Source organism: Stegodyphus dumicola, chromosome 10, assembly GCF_044657685.1.
Source record: "Stegodyphus dumicola isolate Sdum_Otavi_A_Nest chromosome 10, ASM4465768v1".
Taxonomy (NCBI): Eukaryota; Metazoa; Arthropoda; class Arachnida; order Araneae; family Eresidae; genus Stegodyphus; species Stegodyphus dumicola.
This window is the reverse complement of record NC_140777.1, coordinates 51,954,253-51,976,477: the sequence shown is the minus strand read 5'-3', so window position 1 is coordinate 51,976,477 and position 22,225 is coordinate 51,954,253.

Sequence of the window (22,225 nt, the reverse complement as noted above, 5' to 3'; positions counted from 1 at the left end):
AAATCATGATCTATCTAATTAAAAATAACATTTTCATTGAACGGCGTTATATATTTTTTAATTAATCATTTTTTGTAAAACTTTAATGAATTTTTTATAAAGAAACTCAATGATCGGAAACCGAGCAGCGGCAACGCATGTACGTAATAAAACGTTTTTTATTCAGCCCTGCGAGTTTGACAATTCTTCGAAAATCCAGAAAGTTTACGAACTTTTATTCTGCTAAGGGACTAATAAATATGCAATTTAGCAAAACTTTTACAAACAACTTGACTGTAGTATCCCAGATCCTCCTTATGTTATAGACTGGTCGTGATTACATTAGTGATCATCATTTTATATTACATTCAAGAATTCTACGCTGTGTTGGTCATGAGGTTGAGAAACCATGGCCAAAGAACATTTAAGTACGTCTCTGTACGTCTTAGACGAGGGTTTTCAGTATGAAGCATTGTGGCATAAGGCTTAAAAGTCCGTTCACACCTGTGTACCAGGGTTTAAGGTGGAGACAATCAAAGAAGGTAAATTTGTGCATGCGTAAATGTGTAGCTGATTCAGCGAAATTGTCAATGGAATCTCAGTTTGTGTTTGCCTCTCTGTGATTGGTCGGTTCTTATGCCATGCCGTCAAAATGTAGAACATTTAGGCAAAGAGTCCTTAAACTAGTTTTGGGATATAGCAAGGTCTGATTGGCTAGCAATAAAATCTAAAGAACTCAGATTTGAATGATCTCCCAAAAGACTTTTAAATTTTAATATGGTTTATAAGTAATCGATAGAAATAGACCAGGTGGAATAGCGAAATATTTTATACTGTATTAAATGAATAATTGCATACATGTAGACTAACATGGGGACGTTCTTTATCTTCTGCATATTTAAAAAGTAAGAGAAATGTGTAGTGTGATTGCATAACAGTATTCAGTGTATTCAATTAGATATATCATGAATAAAATGCCAATCTAATTCAAGAGCTTAAAAAATATATTTAAGATATGCATCTATTGCTTTTAAATAGTTTGGTTGTAAATTAATAACAAACAGATTATATATGAAATATTAATAGAATAATATATTACTTTTTTCCGAGTGGCAACAGACTCGAAAGAAAAGTAAAACAATGCAAAATCGTATTTCGAGTTTGCCCTTTTGGCTTAAAAGATGCATTATTTTTATGTAAATGGCCCTTCCACTTTAGGATAAACGTTATTGAATAAAATGCAGTAGAATATTTATTTTATCGTCTAATAATTCTACGATTCTTAGTTCCCCCTTCCTTCAAAATTTTCTTGCAGTATCTCTATTGATATTTATGGCTTATGCACATTGTTAACTATTAAGTTTCGGAGATACCGGTAACCAGTATAATGCATGCAGATCTAAATTTAAATTGCTCAACTATTATAATTAGTAGTAGTTACACAGCTTATACATATGGTAATTACCCATGTGGTTTGTTCAGTCTTAAACAATGTAGTTGTTCTGTGTAGTACGATAATTAAACTCCTTCCTCGTATTTGCAATTTCATTTATAAATCCTCGTTTATAAGTTCCTTCCATATTTCAGGATAAAAATACTCCAATAAAAGTGAAAGTTTTAACATGCTGTGAAAAGTATTTAACGATAAGTAACAAATATCGCTACTACGAACCATCCTTAGCTCAGATAAAAATTCAAGCAGCTATGCTGAATCCCATTTGATAAAAGAATTTATATTTTAAACTTAAATTTTACAGACTTAATTTAGCTTGCAAACTTAATTTATCTCGAAAAATTAATTTATTAATTTATATTACAAACCATTGCGATTTTGCAAATGTGAGGTTGTTGTGATTGACGAAAGCATTAAAAACAAGTTATGTGAGAATATTTGCAAGTCTTTATAACTGCTGCTGAATGTGGTGTTGAAAATATTTTTATGTGAACTAATGGGTGTTTCACAGTATTACTCCTTCTAGCGGTGCGATAATTTAAACTTTTTTTTTTTTTGGCTAAATGTTATGCCATACATTTACACAAAGTTTAAAACTTTTCTGATGAAAGGCTGCGGTTTAAGCAGCTTCGAATATAAGAATTTTAATTGTGGTATAAAGTTTTATGTTAATTAACATAAAATTATGCATAAACATAAAACAAATGTAAACAAAAATAACATAAAACAGTTATTATGATTTGATCTTTACTACAACGTCTTTCCGTAGTCCTCATCAGAATGCAAATTAGTTGTTCATGTATTTAAGGTGAGTGCTTGAATGTTTAGAGGGAGAACTTTTGACAGCCTTGTCTTGCTATTGCTTACTGTCGCCAAGTCTACCTAGATTTTTTCCGGCTTTAGCATCTTACTAGCCGACGTTTAAAAACGCGCCGATAGTTGTCTTGAACCTAATTAAGTAGATAATTCTGTCAGATTAGTCTCAGATTAAGTTACCTACATTTGAATTTAACGTTATGTTACGATAATTTGAATTACCGCAAGTAGCGGAAGTTCATCTATCGCCCTACCAATTGCCTTTCTGTTCATTTAAGACTTAAATAAAAAAACGTTATTTATAATCTTCGTTAGACTTGGTGATTTGTTTTGGAGGACATTAACAAAAGCTTCTAGATACAGCAGAACCTTTCTAGACATCCCTATATATCACTTTTGTAAGAGAGATTAAAAATAAAATAAAGTAAAGAGCTATTTAGAAGAATAAAAATTGCTCTAAAATCTGCCATAAAGGGAGTGTATAGTTTTAATTTGAGGGATTAACTAGAAATCTTTAGGCATGCCAATTATTAACACCTTGGAGAACTGGTAGCTAACCGCGCTAGGTTAGGTTATTTGAATATGACAAGACACACGAGACTTATCTTCCTAAGGAGAATAATGCCTTTCTCTTATTAATAATTATGCTTGACTTTCGAAAGGAAACTTAGAATATTTTTACAAATGCAGTAGAGTAGAATAGAGTGTAGCGTACTAGAGTAGACTGAAACAGAATAGAATAGTTGAGCAAATTGGAATAGAATACACTAGAATGGAATTATCCTGTACCATAGAACAAAACAGAATATATTTGAGTAGATAGAATAGAGTGGAATAGAATCTAGTAAAGTAGAACAGAGTAAAATCTAATGGAATAAAGCTATGCTACACAATGGAAATGAATAAAATTGATCAAAGAGGAGTATAATTACACATTACACATGGGAAATAACCATTAAAACTAACCATGTTTGTTTTCTTAAGGTCGAGCCTCGATCTAACTACCAGTATTTAAAGGCTTTGGCATTCGACCACTGTTGGGAGGGAAGTTCACTAAGTTTGTGAATAATAATTAAGAAATGTTACGCCACTTTGAAAGTTTATACCAGATAATGCTTTAGATATTTTCTAACATCAGAAGTAAAAGAACCACAATATTTTCTGCCAGCTGTAAAGAAAACAAAATATTCACAAAAAATTTACAGACTCACAAAGTTATTCAACAGGAAAATTTGTGGACTCTTCATCGCAATTCTCTTTCACATTTGTGCTTTTGCTAAGTGCGTGCTTTGTATAAAACGGACGGTTTAATTTGCATAGAAACGGAGCTGTGGTGGGTAGAAAATAAAGTCTCAAAGTACATAAAAGGAGCTTAGAGGTAAAAGATGTGAAGGGCAACTAAATTACGCTACATTAATAACGATTTTCGACGGAGGTTTTTCCGTTCTATACATTTTGCGTGAGGTTATTTTAGACGAAGTTTCAATTGATACTGCGAATTTTTAAGTTATTTAATATCACTTTCTGGGAAGTTATAACAGGAATTTATGATTATATTATTTGAAGGATCATATCATAATGTTCGGCTAAAGACTTTTTCAGAAAAACAAAAGGATATTTCATGTGAAAAACTTCGCATGATGTGTCATAAAATATACTGTAAAGATCTGTATTATAGAGATAATTTATCGATTGTTTTCAAAAGTTATTTTAAGCAAGAACTCGATAGAACTTATATGCTTATAAGTAGCAAAATTTGTACTGAAAAAATTCTGAATAAGAATTGCTATAGCCTATAGTTAGAAATCCGAATGAGATGTATATTAGAAATATACTTCAATAATAACGTTCTTCTCCGATACAAAGACTCATGGTTTTCGAGCACGAACATATCTGAAATTTCGAATCACATATCGTTGAATATAAGAGAACAGAATAGAGCGGAATGTAGTTCAGTAGCAGTAGAATGGAATAGAATGGAGTAGAATAAAATTATCTGTGACGGCTCCAATATATATTTATAGGTGTTTGGCTTAGAACCAGGAAGTCAGTACCTGCAGGGCTTTTCACAAACTGCAAAATATGCATAAACCGATGCATGATACAATCTATCTTAAATTATTAATCTTAAGAGTTACGCAAAGTATGAACTTTAAAAGTGAAGAAAAGTAACATATTGATAGTATCAGAAAATTTGAAAAAAGAAAAAGGGGGGGAATACAGAAAATCAATTAAATTTCTTAAAATGCAAATTTACTTGAAGAAAAAAATAAGTCTGTTTTCGAGTTTCAAACTTTCAAATACTGACTATATTGAGATAGATTTCGCATTCTTATATCTTTTTACATTTTGGTCAGTTTGAAGGACCAAAATCTGACACACGTTTCTCTTGCGTAAGGAAGGCAAATTCTTCCTCATGTTATCCATTTGATAAATTTCTTGGGACAATAACAAATTTCAAGCAAAATCAAAAATTCAATCCAAAATTTCAATTTGACAGCCTTTTCGAATTCCAAATGAGATGAAAGCACCAAAAGCTGGCATAAGTTTTACGCAGAAGGAAGGGAAATTCTTCCTCAGGTTAGCCGTTTGATACCCGTTTTGGGACAACAAAAAATTCAATCAAGAATTTCAACTAAAAATCAGTTCGATAGACTTTTTGAATTTGAAATGGGACACGAAACTTTTGATCAAATCAAAAGTTTGAAACTCTTACTTCAATCAAAAATATTTTATGAAGACACTTCCAGCTCAAATGCGTTTGACAGAAGATTAATCTCATATGTATTCATCTCTCATGGAATGCACATATGAGTTCAGTTTTAATTTTATTCCATCTATTTTGAATTCTGACAGGTTCATTCTATTCGATGTAACTTTAGATTCTCTCAGCCTGATCTTAAAAAGGGGATATTCTCAGGAACAAATCAGCACTTCGTAAAACATGTAAGAGATATAACAATACCTACGAATCAAAGATTCTTCCTATTAAGCATGCTCAAGGTAAACTTCCCTAGAAAAATTTCGATACGAATGCAAATTGTTCTTCTAACGCCACCAGAAGAACGAAGCAGAATCTTTTCCATCGTACACGGGGGAGTGAAAAAAGGAAATCGGAATTCAAATTCGACTCAATTATGCATTCGTTTCTTTTTTCTTTTCTGCTTCGAACGCAAATGAAGTTGGGGATTTTTAAAAGGAATCAAAGTACAGATTCGCTTTCATTTTCAGACGCAGGCGTCCTATTTCAATTCATCATTATCACGACTTTGCTCAGAAAGGGGGAGGGTATATTTCAAGGCACACGTTTCTTTCGCCGACTCTCTCTTTAAAAAGTAACGCAATTCTCTCTCTCTCTTTTTTTTTTAAACCTCCGTTCTCTGACTCCCTTCTTTTAAACATTCTATCGATAGTCTTTTCTTCACTAATTGCGATTTGATAAGAAAATCACGAATGTAGTTCGTACAACGACGTTCCGAGTTTTCCATCCTATTTTCAACGAATGCGAGAACACAATTTTTAGAAAGAAAAGTTTAAAAGATCCAGATACGAACGTTCTACTTCATCATGTAATTTAAGCTTTCAAGACACTTGACATCAAGGAAGAAAAATGTTCTTAATGATAGAAAGCGTTAGCGACATGTCTTCCTAGCTGCAAATAATTTCGTTCCAGTCTCCCCCCCCCTTCCGAATTCTTTTACGCGAATCAGAGTGAGGCTCAGCATTATCCAGCTTGCAGATTGGTATTCCGTTCCTTATTGTCTTTTTTTTTTATACAAAAAGAAAAGATATAAATTTCTGTTCGTTAAAATTTCGTACATGTTTTTTAAATCTAAGGATGTAATTCAAATGTTTAAATTCCTTCAGAAATTCCTCTTTTTGATACAATTCATACGAAGGAATTCAAAATTAAATTTAAATTATCTATTATAAAAGCTATGAAGGCTGATAGCATTCATCGGATGCATAAAACTGCATAAAAAGTCTTGATTTCTGTACTTTGGCCTAATTATCGCTTGCAAATTTTAACTCAGTGTGCTTCTTACGCAGGAAGAAACGCATAAAATTAGATTGTTATAAATGATTCTTTCCAAATATGAATTATTTATATCTTCATAATTTTCATCATTCAATCGATAGGGATATACATTTTTTTAACTTAAAAATTTTTCCTACTTACATTAAAGTAACCAAACACCGTGGGTTTTTTGGGGTAATAGCACATTCAGTGCAGTATGCCATTTCAGGATATGTACCAAAAAACGTCAGAGCCCATTAAGATTTTCGTTACTCTCTCTAGGATTCGAACTTCGAATTCTCCAACTGTACCAGATATACTACCAATTACACCCCCAACAGCACGCAACATGGGAGCGGAAAATTCCTCATATTTTTTTTTTCCGCTTAAGAGGCGACTGGTGAGAGAGGAGACTTAGTCGATAAATCCATGTGGGTGATGAATTACCATGCACAAACCTTTTAGTCGTATGCTATTGAAGATCCTATTAAAACTTTTATGGACTAGGGCTACGTGACAGATCAGCTGTGGACTGGCCGGGATTTAAACTTTTGATCTCTTGATGCTAGTCAATCAATTACATCAATAGAACACACAGTGGAGAAGGAATTTCTTATCACACCATATAAACTTCATTAGTGACCCTTTATAGGAACGTGAATGTTTTTATGGAATCATAAATATGTTCAATCATGCTTTCTAGATAGGGAACTGCCATTTTGACTTTAGAAAATGAGCAATGAAACGAAATCGTATGATAGATTCTAAATAGGCAACACACTGAAAATATTTGTAGAACTTGAACATATGCTTAACTTTAGAAAAAAAACATATTTCTATCTAATAATAATTACTTAGTACCGATTTATTCCATGAAAATAAAAGTTAAAAAATTATAACAGTACAAAACAGCAGTTGAACGAAATACAGCAAGAATTTTTTTATTATGAGAAATATAATGATCACTTACCCCCTAACTGTACATAAATAACTGAACTCATTTTAATAGGACCATTTTCAGCTTATAGAGCATTTTTGGTGGTAATTATTCTCACACATTTCATAGACTCTATCTTTAAAACCGGAAGATATTACTGAGAAAATATATACAAATTGGTATTGAACATCGCTGCAATCATACACTCTAAGGCAACTAGTTTGAGAAGACAACGTTTAGAACCGTGAATGGTTTCATAGTAGCATGGAGCCAAATAAAAAAAAATTCATGTGGATACAAGTGACTTCCTCGTACGGTCTATTAAAATACAGTTTTTTTGCTGCATTCATTTAAACTTATTTCCTTGAATTTCATTAGAGATATATTTCTCATTCAATCAATTCAATTTTCACTTCGCGGCAAGGCAAAAATACATAAAATCTCACAACATATTCATTAAAATTTGTAAAATAGAGGGAAACACAAATTACAGTTAAAATGTTTTTTACAATTAAAATTAGAGTTTTTGCGCAAAAACGAGCAATTCGGCCAGCTAGCGGGAAGACAGATATTTCGGTGCACAAAGTTGAAAGTTTGCTTTTGGTCCCACTAGGCAAAAAGGCACTGAAGTTGGTGCACAAACTGACTTAATTCACTGTTTTATTAAAAGTTTCAAATGTAAACAAATAGAAGTTTCGTTAGGCTTAGTACCACAGAAACAACTTTTAAATTGTCTATAAATCTACAACTATTGAACGCAGATTAACTAAAAACATAAAAATCGTAACCGGAACATAAGAGAAACATAATTCAGTCATTTCTAAAGGAAAAAATGCACAATTTACGAGCATATAAGAATAAAAAGACTGAGCTCACTGAGCCGGATAGCAGAGGGGGTATATGTAACAAATTCAAACTCAGCAGCGGAAATTTGGACGGCGTAGAAGTGTTGATCCATAATGACTAGGAAATTGGAGACGAAGGCAGATTAAATCTTCAGTTTTATTCTCAGCAACATTTTCCGGCTACACACAAGTCGGTACATTAAATGTGCCTGTTCCAAGAGGCTTACATTTTTGGTAACTTTGTAGCAAGGAAGCAGCAGCAGACAGACAACAGTCTGGCTAGGCCAAAGCGTGGAAAGCAAGTGCGTAATGTTTAGGATGAAATCTTAAGTCAGACGGAGTTCGTTTTGGTTTTCAAAGCATTTTGATTGTACAGTTTCCCAAATCTTATCTAAAGCGAGTCTGTCGCATTAAATCGCAGCAACAATGGCAAGAGAAATGGACTCTATATCGCAAGGCCGTAGAATCCAAGACTTTGTCCATAGAGTTTCCCAAGATCGACTCATCTCAGCCCCTTTTCTTTCCCGTTTCATTACAGGCCACGGACCATTTCCCCAATATTTCTATCAAAGGGAAATATCAACAACTGATCATTGTGTCTGTAATGAAGTAGGTACACCTGATCATTACGTTACATCTTGCCCTCTCACGGAAGAATGGCACATGAGGCTTCCTGATACTGACACTGCTTATAAACCCTTCTTCATTAAGCAGCCGGTCTATCTCAAGAAGCTCAAACGCATTATGAACAAACTTGAAGCACTAGGACTAGAATTATGCAGCCCACAATAACAGACTTAAATTTCGCAGAGATTCAAAGCATCTATGCACACTGGTTTCCAGTGGCCTCTGCAAGAAGCCCATCTTGAGTCAGTACGTAGAGTAACATTAGGCTGTGAACACGAAAAGCAAATGTAAATATGATTTAATATTATCCAAATGTAAATAGTTTAAGTATGTATATTTGTAATGAGCATATTAATGCATGGGTGCAATATTGTAAGCATGTGCATTTTAGAAATAGAATATTGTGCAGCGTATTGTGAATAATGTATTGTACAGCACACTGTGTATAGTACCTTGGTAAAATGTGTAAGTGCTCGTAGCATGCAGAGCTATGCTTTGAGCGGCAGGAAGCATAATAATTATAACTGTAGTACTACAACTTAATGTATTCAAGAGCACAGAATGTAAATATTATAGTAGTAATTATTATAGTAGTTATATATATGTAAATATTATTGCATTCTGTAAATTTTAGTGTATTGAGTGATTTATATATAGCAATGTGTTAACGTGCATATTATGAAATGTATAGTGCATAGTAAATACGGTATTTAATGTATCTAGCACATATAATTTTTTAACTGCAATTAATTTAATCTGTAATTTTTTTCCCTCAATGTGTGTTTCTAACAGTATTTTTTATAAGCTTTTTGTATTAAGAATTATGTTGTATATAACAAAGAGTTACTTCCACTGCCTATATTATTTAATTAAGAGTAATGTTCAATGTAATATGTAGCCACTACACACAGTGCATTAAGTGTAGAAATGAGTTTTGTAAGGTGTCCTAAATATAGTGCAGTGTTCAATGTAATATGTATTATAAAAATTTTAGTGTATTGAGTGTTTTATATATAGCAGTATGTTAAGGTGCAATGTAACCAGTAGAATATTTAATTACAAAGTTATTTTTGGTATGTTTTAAGAATACGGAAAAATTTATGCCACAGTTAACTTTTAACATGTTGTTTAATCAAAAGTAATATGGGCTGTACTGTGTTCTTAAATCTGTATTTTGTATAAGTACAGCACAAAGTAAACAAAGAGGATTTCTGTGTGCAAAATGTGTAATTTCTTTGTAATGTGCAATTTTGCTCTTTATTTAAGAGCTCTTATTTTATTTATGTGTTGTATCAAGTTATTTATTTAAGTCTGTCTTATATAACGAAGTATGTACTATATAATCCAGTTATGTCAGTTTTAAACAATTACATTGTTCAGAATCTATGTTGAATTGTCAAGAATAATGTTTAGCGTAATATGTTGCAAAGAATATATAGTGTATTAAGTGTAGCATTGAGTTGTAAATGTGCCTTAAGTACAATGCAATGATCAACGCAGTGCATATTATGAAATGTATATTGTAGCGAGTATGTGTAGCAATGTGTTAGCATGCGATGTAGCCAGGAAAATGTTTAATTTCGCACTCAGAAAAATCTATATTTTGCTCTTGTATGGCCATGTACTTTGCCCTTGTATTGTTTCGGAGTGTAGCTTCAGATAGTTGCGGGATCCTGACGATACCCGACTAGTCTATGTAAGCCGTCCGGGTGTCCGGACCTGCTCTCACCTGTCACCACCTGTACAGTTAATATTGCTGTAAAATTATTATTGGCTGGTTGTATTTTAGTTCCATTTACATTATCATAATTACGTAAGAATCATATGACACAGATTTTTCTGGAAATGACGCAGTGCAGAGAGGGGTTACTATTTTTAGAATACAGAAGGGAAATTTACGTTGCTAATTTAATCTCTTATATATTCTTTATTTATTTATTTATTTATTTTTTTTGCATATTTATATCTACTTTTATTGCGGCCGATTGCAACCAAAATAGGATGTGCACAACTACATGTTATAACAATCCTATATACAAAATTGCAACGTTCTGAGGATACTCGTTTTTGAGTTAGCCGAGATACATACGTACGTACGTACAGACGCCAGGAAAAACATCTCTTCAGAATCCATTTTAAATCAGTTTTATAATTCAGTTAGGGAAAAAGAGTCCTTTATTTTGTCTCCTTTATTTTGTCCTTACGTACAAATATCAGAAAAACATCGTTAATCTGCAGTCGATAGTGGTCAAAATGGATATTTTCGTTGAAATATGGTAGCCGGAATTTTCCATGACTACAGTACTTAATATACTTTATACAAGGAAGTAAAAAGGAAAAACTGAGGCATTCAGATTAATTTAATTCAAACGTTTCTTTGCAAGAATAAATGCTTCCTCTTTTTTTTAAAATACGCAAATATGAAGTTTGGCTTTTAGAAAAAAAAATGTGTTTGCGGCTCCCGAAATTTCCTAAATCCTGATATACGGCTCTTACTGTATGAAATGTGGCTAGCTCGAGAACGGTATATACTTATTACAGTACATACTTTGTGCTTATGATATACTAACAATGTCTATGTATTATTTACTATAGTTTATATAGTGATTTAATTACATTCTTATACTGTAAATCATTAGAAATGCTGTAATATGCTTTCTTTTAAGTGGCCTTCTAGCGCATAGCGGACGAGATAGCGGATAGCTCCTATGCATCTTTTGCTTCCGTTATTATAAACATTATAATACTTATATGTTATGCAATTTTTTATCGTACATTTATTATATTATACTCATATACACTTATTTTATGTGCTTATAACAATGGATAGCATAAAACTGATCAAGCTAAGGATATCATGCTCCAAATAAGAAAAGAACCCGACGTTCTACAAAACGAACCGCAACACATGTGGAAAACAAAGCTATGATAAATATGTTTCTTATCGTCAATACTTATTACTTATTTACTAAGCTACGGAATTCTTTGCTTTAGTGAGCACTTCCCTGAATAGCCATAATGTTTGCCATCACGATTTTGGCTCCAACTCGTGATGTGTCTATTAGTTGTGTTTGAGCTTAATGCACTTGACAGCAAGCAATAAAGTAAGATTAGCCAACGTCAAATTTCAGTTTTCTGCTCAAATGCTCAGCTCTCTTGCTAAAGGTCAGAATTATGACCTTCATTAAGCGGCATACGCTCGCACAGAGGAGGGAGAGACAGTTTCCTTACAAAGCTAAACATCGCTTTGCATCCAGGTATCAAACACATAAATTATTCAACGGAAAGCTGTCGCAGCAATTACTTCTCGCCACTCATTTTGCGTGAATGAAAAGACGCCGTTTCTGCTATGATATGGGAATGGTAATTGTTATATCCACGGTCCCTATTTCCGAGCGATCGACCTCCTCTGGTTAATTAGTAGCTCATAAAAATGCAGTAATATACTGCTCTTTTGTTTAATTGGCCGTCTCGCGCATATGGCATCGAGAACGGTTGTTGCATCTGTTGCTTCGTCGGGCGTGTGATTGCTGAATCCGAAAGTACGGAATGAAATCAGTGTAGCAGGGAAAGAAATTTACAGCTATCATATTACACCACTGCATTGAAAGCGAGGATAATAATAACAAAAATGGTAATGAAATAAAATGCGAGATAAGATCTCAGATTTGAAAATGTACGCATGACAGCATGAATTGGACGAAATTGAAAGTCCTAGACCATTACAGTGGAGCTCTAATTATCTGGATCGTTCGTTTTGCTTTTTAAGTCCAGTATTGTGGGTTATTAATTCTTCCGTTAACTTAAATTAGTGCCCGGATGAGATGAAAATTAGTGTGTATCTACTTAAAGAGAGAAGCATTATAATGAACGAAAGGTAATCAAGATTAAATAAAAAATTAGGTAAAAGATTTTCTTTATTTTCTGACAGTCCTATCCTAAATTTTCTTGAAACTGAATCCTAAAAACTTCTCCTTTTTCCAACTTTTCATATATGAATAACAATAAGGGGTAAAACTTTTAATTAAATTAATAAGAGCATTTTTTCTGGCACCGGTCTTGCCTTTATTATTATAATTTATAGTATTTGTATTATTTCGAACCTATATAGTCTTCACATCATTACGGTTTAGCGCAGCGTTTCTCAAACTGGAAGGCTACCCTTGTGGTTCTCCTAGACTTGTAAAATTGTGGTATTATTTGTAAATTAAATAAACAAGAATTTACACCATTTCTCACTGATGACATACGACTAAGGACTCTAACTTTCAGATGTGTTTTCAGAACTAAATTAACTGCATCTCTGTCAACAAGGTAATTAATTTTTTGACAGATTAAAATGGTATGAAATGAAACTTAGTTGTGAGTTAGTTCTATAAAAGAGAAAAATTTTACACCATTACCAACATTAAAAATTTTTTTTAGTGGGCAATGGCATCGTTACTGGAAAAGAATTTTGTAAAGCTGTATGTTCGCGTATCAAAATTCTGAGCTCCCAATTTAAAGCCTATTTTCCAAGTGGAAAATGTAAAGAATTTTCGTGGGTTCTGATTCTTCTCATTGCGACATTGAAAATGACAATATATCATTGAATGAAGCGGGCCAGTTAATCGAGCTCTCGAATGAGACCTCACTTAAAATGAAATTCCAAGCAGAAGGTATCGTTTATTTCTCGACCTCATGCCGCCCAGACGGAAAAGTGGTTGGTGACTCTTAATTATAATTTGTGATTCAAATTGTTTGTAAAGGAAACACACAAAATGTTAATTAAAGACAAAAAAAAAGTTTTGTAAGCCATCTAACTAAGAAAACTGATCATTTAGATAATGAACTAAGAAAAGACTGAAAATAAAAATAAAAATGTCACTTAACACTGCATCGGGAACTCTAAACATATGTTGCTTTTAAAATTTTATGACTTTGCTGTTGCGTTCCATTTGGCGTACGTACGAAGGAAACGATGGTTAATAATGAAGATAAAAAGGAAATAAGTACATAAAAAGTAAATAAATAAATAAAAATATGAAAGCTTTCAGATTTCACATTACACCCAAAAGGATTTTTTAACGTTTGTGCGTTACCTTTATTTATTAAATATCAAGTTCTTCACCTTAAACCGTAAAATTCAGCTCAACAGCAATATCGCAAAATAATTTTAAAATGAGCATACCTTTAGAATTTCCGATACACAGTCTCGAGCGCTGGAGATATTTTTTCCTCGCTTCGCTTGACATCGTTGAGTTTGTTAATAGAGAATTCGTTAAAGTGTTATAAAACATGAAATCGATTTTAAGACAAATTCCAAATTAGGGCTTCCAGATGTCCATATTCGGTGGAAGATTACGATATTCAAAATTTGATGGCTCTAGGTACCGTTTTTTTATCACAATGCGAGAAATATACATACTTTTATGCAGATTCTTCATTATTTAATTTCTTTAAATATATAAGTCAGGGGCGATAATGTTGGTGGCAATAATTTGAAAAGTGATACGCCGCTTATAGTGATTCAACGCAAAATGCCAAAACAGAATAAATAGCCTTTCTGGGCTAACACTCTTTGGGCTAATAAATAAATTAAATAAATAAAAGTATTATCAGGAATGAGTGTAACGACGAAGAGCGTTAAAAAACCTTCCTTCGGGGCAAATATTAAAATATAAAATATTCCAGATTTTTATTTGTATGTGCTTATATATTTTAATCTTTAGTTTTCCTATTATTTCAAATAAAGTGCTGCAGAGGCAAAATTAAATGTAAGTATTTTATGGATTCAGTATTAAAATTTCAAGGTATACTCGCGTGCAACATGACTACTGCATTTTGCCGTCTGCAACAGCCGAAAAAAATGTGAGTGAATTTGACGTCATGCGCTATTAATATTAGTGATTATTAGACACGGAATGCGTTTGTTTGAACTCAATTTAACGCTTAGGATATTCATTGCGTGATGCATTAAGCCTGCCTTGATAAAGCTGAGCTACCAGAGTTATGTCATGTATGCCATTTTTTTCTCCTCCTCTCCTGCGAGCCAGACTGTTGTCCTCAGTCATTGTAGTTATTACGACAGTTAATTTAGGATAAAACCGCTCACGTTACTGGACGGCATCACGCTTGGCTTCTCCATGAAAGGGACGATGCACATATGGGTATTCTAGTATGTTTGTCGCTGAAGACTTTTAACAATAACGCTATTAATATTTCTGTCATACATATTGCGTGCGTTCGACTTCAATGCTTTTAATTCGCGAGCGTAATGACGTGAGGGTGAGTAGAGAAGTATCAGATGGCACTGATTAATAAAAACCTGTCTTGGTAATGTTTGATCTGCAGCAGGCGTATGTTGATATGCGGTGCAATAACAAAAGAAAGATTGAACTGACACGAAGTTTGAAGGTAATACATTTTTGACTGAAAGGATAGGGATTTTACCACAAAATGATTTGCAGAATTAGCGTTTTCTTAGATATTTTCATTACTTAAATATTTGCACTCGAGAGGTGACTTTCGGTCGCCACTTGATTTGGCGCTGTAGCTCGAGAGGTGACTCTCCATCACCTTTCAGTTTGACTCGATAATTCGAGCCGCGACGATGTATATTTATGTTTGGTCTGGACATTATCTCTTCATAAGCGTATTCAACAATACATGCGTATAAAAAAACTGTCAGTCTTTTACCTCAAATACTTTTTAGATTTAATGTTACATATGCGCAATCGACGTTAGTTCGAACTCGACAGTCGTGGAATATTATTTTTAAATGCAAAGCGCAGTAAACGTGGAATACGATGAAGAATCAGTTCAAGTGAAGATGAGTTTGAGTTTTCCTTTTAATGAAGAACGAAATTATGTCTATGCGGCAGACTACTTGGCGATGGAAAGGGGGGAGCACTGATGCTATTTTTAAATATTTCGCGATCCTGCTGTTGAATTGAATTTTATGTGGCTTAAGTGCGAAGAACATGATAGTTAATAAATAAAGGTAACACACAAAATGTTAAAAAAACGCCCGTTTGGGCATAATGTAAAATCTGAAAGCTTCCAAGTTTTTTTTTTATTTTTATTTTTTATTTATTTATTTTTTTTTAAGCTATTTACTTATTATACCGTTTACCTTGAAAATGTCACCAAAGAGCACGATTTAGAGCCAATAATTGATAAGTGTGATGTAACCACATACACATTTCGTTTGATGTAATGCCGAGTGATTCTCGGTAAGCCACGTCTTGCTTTTATATACAAGAAATAATATAAATTAACTAGATATTGCTATATTTTTCTTGTACTTTGAAGGGGGTAAAATGATTAAAATTTGGACTGCCTTCTTCAGAACAGCAAGCAGGGAATTATTTTCATTACGATGAAATCCTACTATCCAAAAAGGTGTGTATTAATAAACACAATACAGTCTGCTGAATATGGCTGACAAAGCAGTAACAGATTCGAACAGTTACCTGAGGGAAGTCTGTACTCGTAGCCTTCTAAACAGAGCTTCCGGTAATATCGGAAGGACTAAAAAATAGTAGGTATCTACGAAAGTCTTTTTAGAAAGTGCAGAAATGAATCAGGTCGAATACTGATTGTTTTATTAAATAAGAGGCGTCCGTTCTTTCATAATTTCTCAGGATTGATTGGGATACAGTTGACGGAATTTGGCGAAACCTCCAACATCTTTCATGGCTCAGTGATTAAAGTTCAACGGAATAATACCCTAAGGACTAATGTTTATTTTCTTCATTTTAATCTGAATTACACATTATCAATCAAACTATTCACATAAAATAGTTTTCAATAATAAATAATCACACTTTCACTTTCAATAATTCTCTTATTATTTACACCAGCGGTTTTCAACCTTTTGACTAACGCGTCCCACCTAAACAAAAATTGAAAACCTTTAGTACCACCACTACAAAGTACTACTACCACCACCGCTCTTGAAAAAAGCTCAGGTCGCAAAAATTTACGAGTGTTAGAAAAAAACTCGATGTTGGGGTTTTAATTTTTGAATTTAGTAGTTAAAAATACTTTGCGTACCACCCATTTTTCTCTTGCGTATCACCGGTTGAGAACCCCTGAGTTACACTATTCCAATAAAGTATATTATTTTTAACTTAACATTAAAACTTTATGTATATTATTTGGGATTAAAAAATTCATGTATTTGTTCTCAGACTATCTCGGATGGTGTGCTGGCATTTTTTGCATTTCCTCCAATATATTGTTATTATACTTTTTGTTTCCTAGTAAATTTAGTGCAATAGAACTGCTAAATTTTAAGTCTTTCCTGTCAATTTTACACTACCAAGAGCAACGTATGCTTGCTTGATCATCTGAGAATACCTTTTCTTAGATAAATTAAGACATCTGGCATGCATTCGATATGGAGAGTTACACATACCAGTCCGATGGTCAGCCTTTCAAGCAGCTAGTTTAAAAAATGTTATAGAGCAGCGGGTCTTCACCTTTTTTGCCTCATTCATCCCTTTCACAACGGCTAAACAATTATTTCTTCTCCACCTTTCCGAAGCTCGAAAAATACATACGCTTTTTTTTAAATTTAGGTAGATTATTTTTAATGTGTTTTATAAATTAAACAAGAATTACTATAGCAAATGTTAATAAATATCAAATTGTGAAAAACGTAGTGTTTTATATTCATAGACTAAAAATAAATTCTTTTCCCACCAGCAGCAGAACGATTAAGTCCCTGACCACTGGTAGTTCGGTCCAGCCTCGGATCCTAGCGAACTGGCCGGCTTCATGTCCATTGTCGTGGCTTTTTTCATATGTAATACAATTACAGTTCAATTTCCTTTACAAAGTCTTCCCCGAAATCATTCACCCTTCAGGAGATAGATGTTGTGTGCTTTGCCATCATTGAATAAAACCAAACCAAAATTAAATTCTTAACAGGGAAATAAAAGGCTGACTGCATTCCCCCCTAAAACTATAAAATTCCCTCCTGGTTGAGAAACCCTATTCTAGAAAAATCTCCTAATTGATACAGGTATTTCTCTCATAACACAGTAGATAGATTTTTAGGAAATACTTTGTTGTGTGAAACCGTTCTATATGAGACTAACAAGCAGTACAAAACAGAGGGATGTGATCCGGAAGATTTTAAAAACAAAATAATTTTTAGTGGTTCTCACTCTAGTTTAATTTAAAATTTAGCTATTTTGCAAAGAGATAGGCCTTTTATCCTTTTCATAAATGATTCAGAATTTGTAATTTCATCTGCAAAGAAATAAATTTCTTTTTACAGACGTTGTTATATTACTTTTAGACGTAATTTGGAACTGAAATATAATTTCACAATAATTACTTCTGAAAAGAGTGAAGCTAATTTGTAACACATACTCAATAGTTTAATTTTTTTTCGCAGAAGTATACTGCATAAATTACGTTACTTCATAAATAACGCTAATTTATGCAGTCTACTAACTGAACACTTAGAGCCTAAGATACGTGTCACGCAAATGATGGGCAGGACTCAGTTTCAAAAGAATTTTCATAAGAGAATTCGGGTATTCCAAAAATATATTTTATTTTTGTGTCTATAAATAAGTAGTTTTCTATTTTGTAATAGACACGATGGCATAATGAGTAACCTAATACGTAACCTAATAAATTCGTAAATGTTTAGACTAAAAATCGTGTTATCGAAATATGTACATTCATAACATGCTGTAAGACGGCTTGCGCACACTCATTTATAAGGTATTTTGTACCTCCTTTGGGCATGCCTTCGTGGTAGCACACTTTGCGCATATTCGTGAAATCCAGGGCTCAAGAGACTTGTCGAAGGCACTGCACATTTTCCCCAGCTCCAGCTTTAAAATAACCTAATGACTCTACAACTGGCACACGAACTGAGCGGTGGTGGAACATAATTCGTCACCATCAGGACTGAGTCCCCTAATGCCCAGTCGCCCGTTAAAGAGAGGAGTATTTTCTCCCATCTTTCCGCGTACCTTTGTAGTATAACGGTAGCACGCTGGACGCGTATTCTAGGGGTCCAGGTTCGAGTCCCGGCAAGGGCTCTGCACATCTTTTTCATGTCTCCTGCTTCAAAAATACCTAATGTCTCTGCACATTAACGGGCTATGAGACAGTGTTGCCGTGCTATACGAAGGTTTCCGCAATATTCTTACAGTGTAACAGCGAACCGTGTTGTAGGAAATTGTGTTATAACAGTGATACCTGTATGCGTATTTAGTTTGTAAATTCTGGTTTTAATTGTAATCCACCAGGAGTGGGTACATAAAATACATCAATTTGTAATCCGTGGTTGCATAAGTTGATTACAATCAAACAGAAATTTAAATACAGAGTTACAGCAGTATCATAAACGAAATATTTATTCCCCAATCTATATTTTGACAATATGAATACTCTATAAATGAATTATATTGCACTTTCGAAACATTTAATTTATATTTGTCGGAACCATTGAAAACCTCATCAGGAAATTCTCAGCAATGTCGTTTCCGCCGAGTGGACCTTCATTAAAGAACACCTGGAACAATAGATTGTAAATTTATTCTTCAACATGTTTCCGAGAGTGTTAAGAAGTACAACGAACATTTCCTCGGACATGTTAACACTGTTAAAGTGTTGTGCCTTAATTGTTATGGGCCAGAGTAAGGAGTTCTTTTGTTTCGGAGCCGTAATTAAAGAAACCCTCAGGACGTAAACAACACGGATTGTAATAAGAAGAAAAAGGGCAATTACCACAAGCCTAGCCTGGGAATCTATTTAGGGAAAAGCATGGAACATTTCTGAAAACATCAGACACTTGTTTATATTTTCTTTTTCGGAACAGAGCATGATGAGTGTCTAAAGTAGGACAGTGAATTTTTTTTATATGTGTGTATCTGTGATGATCCTATATTTTGAGTTAGATGAACACTTTTCTACCAGTAATGCACATCTTCACTCAAATATATTACAGTTATTTTCTTATGAAACAGTGGTTCTCAACCTTTTTCGCCTCGTTCGCCCCTTTCACCATTGCCTGACGATCATTCTCAAGCATGTTTCCTTCTAAAACTCGAAAAGCACATATTTACATTATTTTTTAAAGTATTTTATAAATTAAACAAAAATGTATAGAAAATGTTGACAATTACCAAAACTTAAATAAAGATAGTTTTCTAGCACCCATAAAACATACAATATATATATATATATTAATCAGGTAGATAAATGGCAGAGTGTGTCGCCTCCTGAAATTGTGAAATTCCCCCTAGTTGAGACTCCCGTATAATGTAATATAAGAAAAAGAACATCTGAAGCCTCGAAAATCCCAGTCTTCAAAAAATTCCAATTCTCGTGCCTTTTTCGGGAAGAAGGGGGTTATTAGAATCCTCATCTAAGATTCCTTAAATATTTTAACTTATGTTAAAAGAAATTTGAAAAGATTATTTTGACTGACTTATACTACTACTTGAACCTCCCAAGAGGCCCAGGGCTGTTGAATACTGGTACTTCGACTCAGGTTCGAGTCCAGGCCTTGGTTGGCTTTCTTGGTTTTCCGTATGTGTAACGTGAATACGAATCAGTTTCCCATAGAATCCTCGATGAAGCAATCCTTTCATACCTCCCATTAGGTAGACCGTTCTCGGGAACTTCTTCATATTAAAATAATCTAACCTAACCTAACATAACTTGAAAATCTACTCTTTTAATTAGTGAATTCTTTATTCCATGAAGATACCCGAGGACTAACGAATGTCCAATTTAGATTAACGAACGAACGTATTACATGGGAACCAAATCCTATTTCGAAAGTCCTATTTAGAAAAATAGGACATCGGAATTGGTTCATTCGTTTCAAACAATTTTGAATATCATCCTGTTTTCGATAAGGTTGCACAGTAGCTTTACGAAAAATAAAAAGTCCTCTAACACACGGAAGGAGCCATTTTTTAAGAAACATTTTTAGAATTTTGTCAGGATTATCCTTCAAAATTTTTAACATGAGATTTGAAAATTTGCAATCAATGATAAGGTGATTACACATTCAGCATGCTTATCATTCATTGCTGCATAAACAAACGTTTTTAGATATTTAATCATAAGAATTTAAAAATATTATCTATGGTTTTCATATACCGTTAAAGTTCGAAAGACATTAATGTCCATTAACCTGTCCATTACTTTAGGCATTAGGTTTGACAAAGAAGGAAATCTGAGAAATATGCATTGCGTTCACAGGATTCGAACTCTGCACCTTCTGATGCCAAATGGGCGTGCTTTCCAATCACACCATGTAGGAGCGCAGTAATGCCTTGTAAGTGGATTTATTCCGTTAGTGTGTGGAATCTTCTACAATGTAAATGTTTTCCGTTTTACTTAGATAATGTGCCCATTAATCTATTCCAAATCGTTAAAGTGCAAGAGAATCTTCTTCAAATTTTTATCCTTTACCACACTGTAAAACAATCCTTTGGCACAAAGTCACGGCTTTAGTAAATATGACTGTAGGTCAGATTTGCAAAAGGCAATTGCTATGTAATTCTAAGTGTCACCAATCGTTAGAATAAGTATATTTTATATATCTATTTGTATAAGTATTATTAGTAAGCATATTTTTATCATATATTTTTTGCAAATTTATGTCCTTAGTTGCAATAATACTCGTACTTTTAAACCACTTAATTGATTGTGACTGATTCTGTCAACTATTACGTTGATTGACTTATTTTATCCACCAGATTCTTTAGGTTTGAAAAACTAAATAAATAATATTATTTTTCAACAATTACAAAACCTTCGCCTTACACTTTGTTGATTAGACCTCTTAGAAAATTTTTTATTATGTCTAGGCAAAACCAACTCGAATTTGGAAATTAATGCTGAAGATTTGCAGATGTTATTAGAAGAACCATTTAAATGAACTCAACAACAACTTCGGAAGCGGCAACAAAAGACAACTTTGGAAGAAATGCCTTCAGAAGAAGAGGAAGTAATAAAACTTATTTTAACTGTTTGATCCGGGAAATTTGCGCAAATTGTAGTAAGAGGCAGAATTTTCAGGTAATGATATCACCCTGATAAAGCAGGTATCAAGTTACAGCCTGCTAATGCCATATCTCGCTTCAGAACATAGGCAATAACAAGTCACACTGGACAAATTTTGAGCGAAACAGAAGCTCAGTGAGTCTCAAACAGAGCGACACTTACGAACAAAGAAAAGATAAAAGAAGATGCCTCCTAAAGGCCTGACGGTTTTATTGTAAGGGACCAAAGAAATGCAGTCCATCCTTTTCCACTTATACGTTCAAATCTTCTGGTATACTAAAACTTTATTTTATCTGTTCAATATTGTGATTATCTTTTGTATTTTATATTTAATGATAACAATTAATTTTGCATTATAAACGTGTGCAAAAAGGACCATGTACTGTTGAAAAGTTTAAAATCTGCGGTTCAGGAACGAATTAATCCATTCATGCATTAATTCTTATGGGAAAAATTGTTTCGACTTACGAACATTTGAGTTGAGGAATGGCTTTCATGAACGAAATCAATTCGTGAATCGA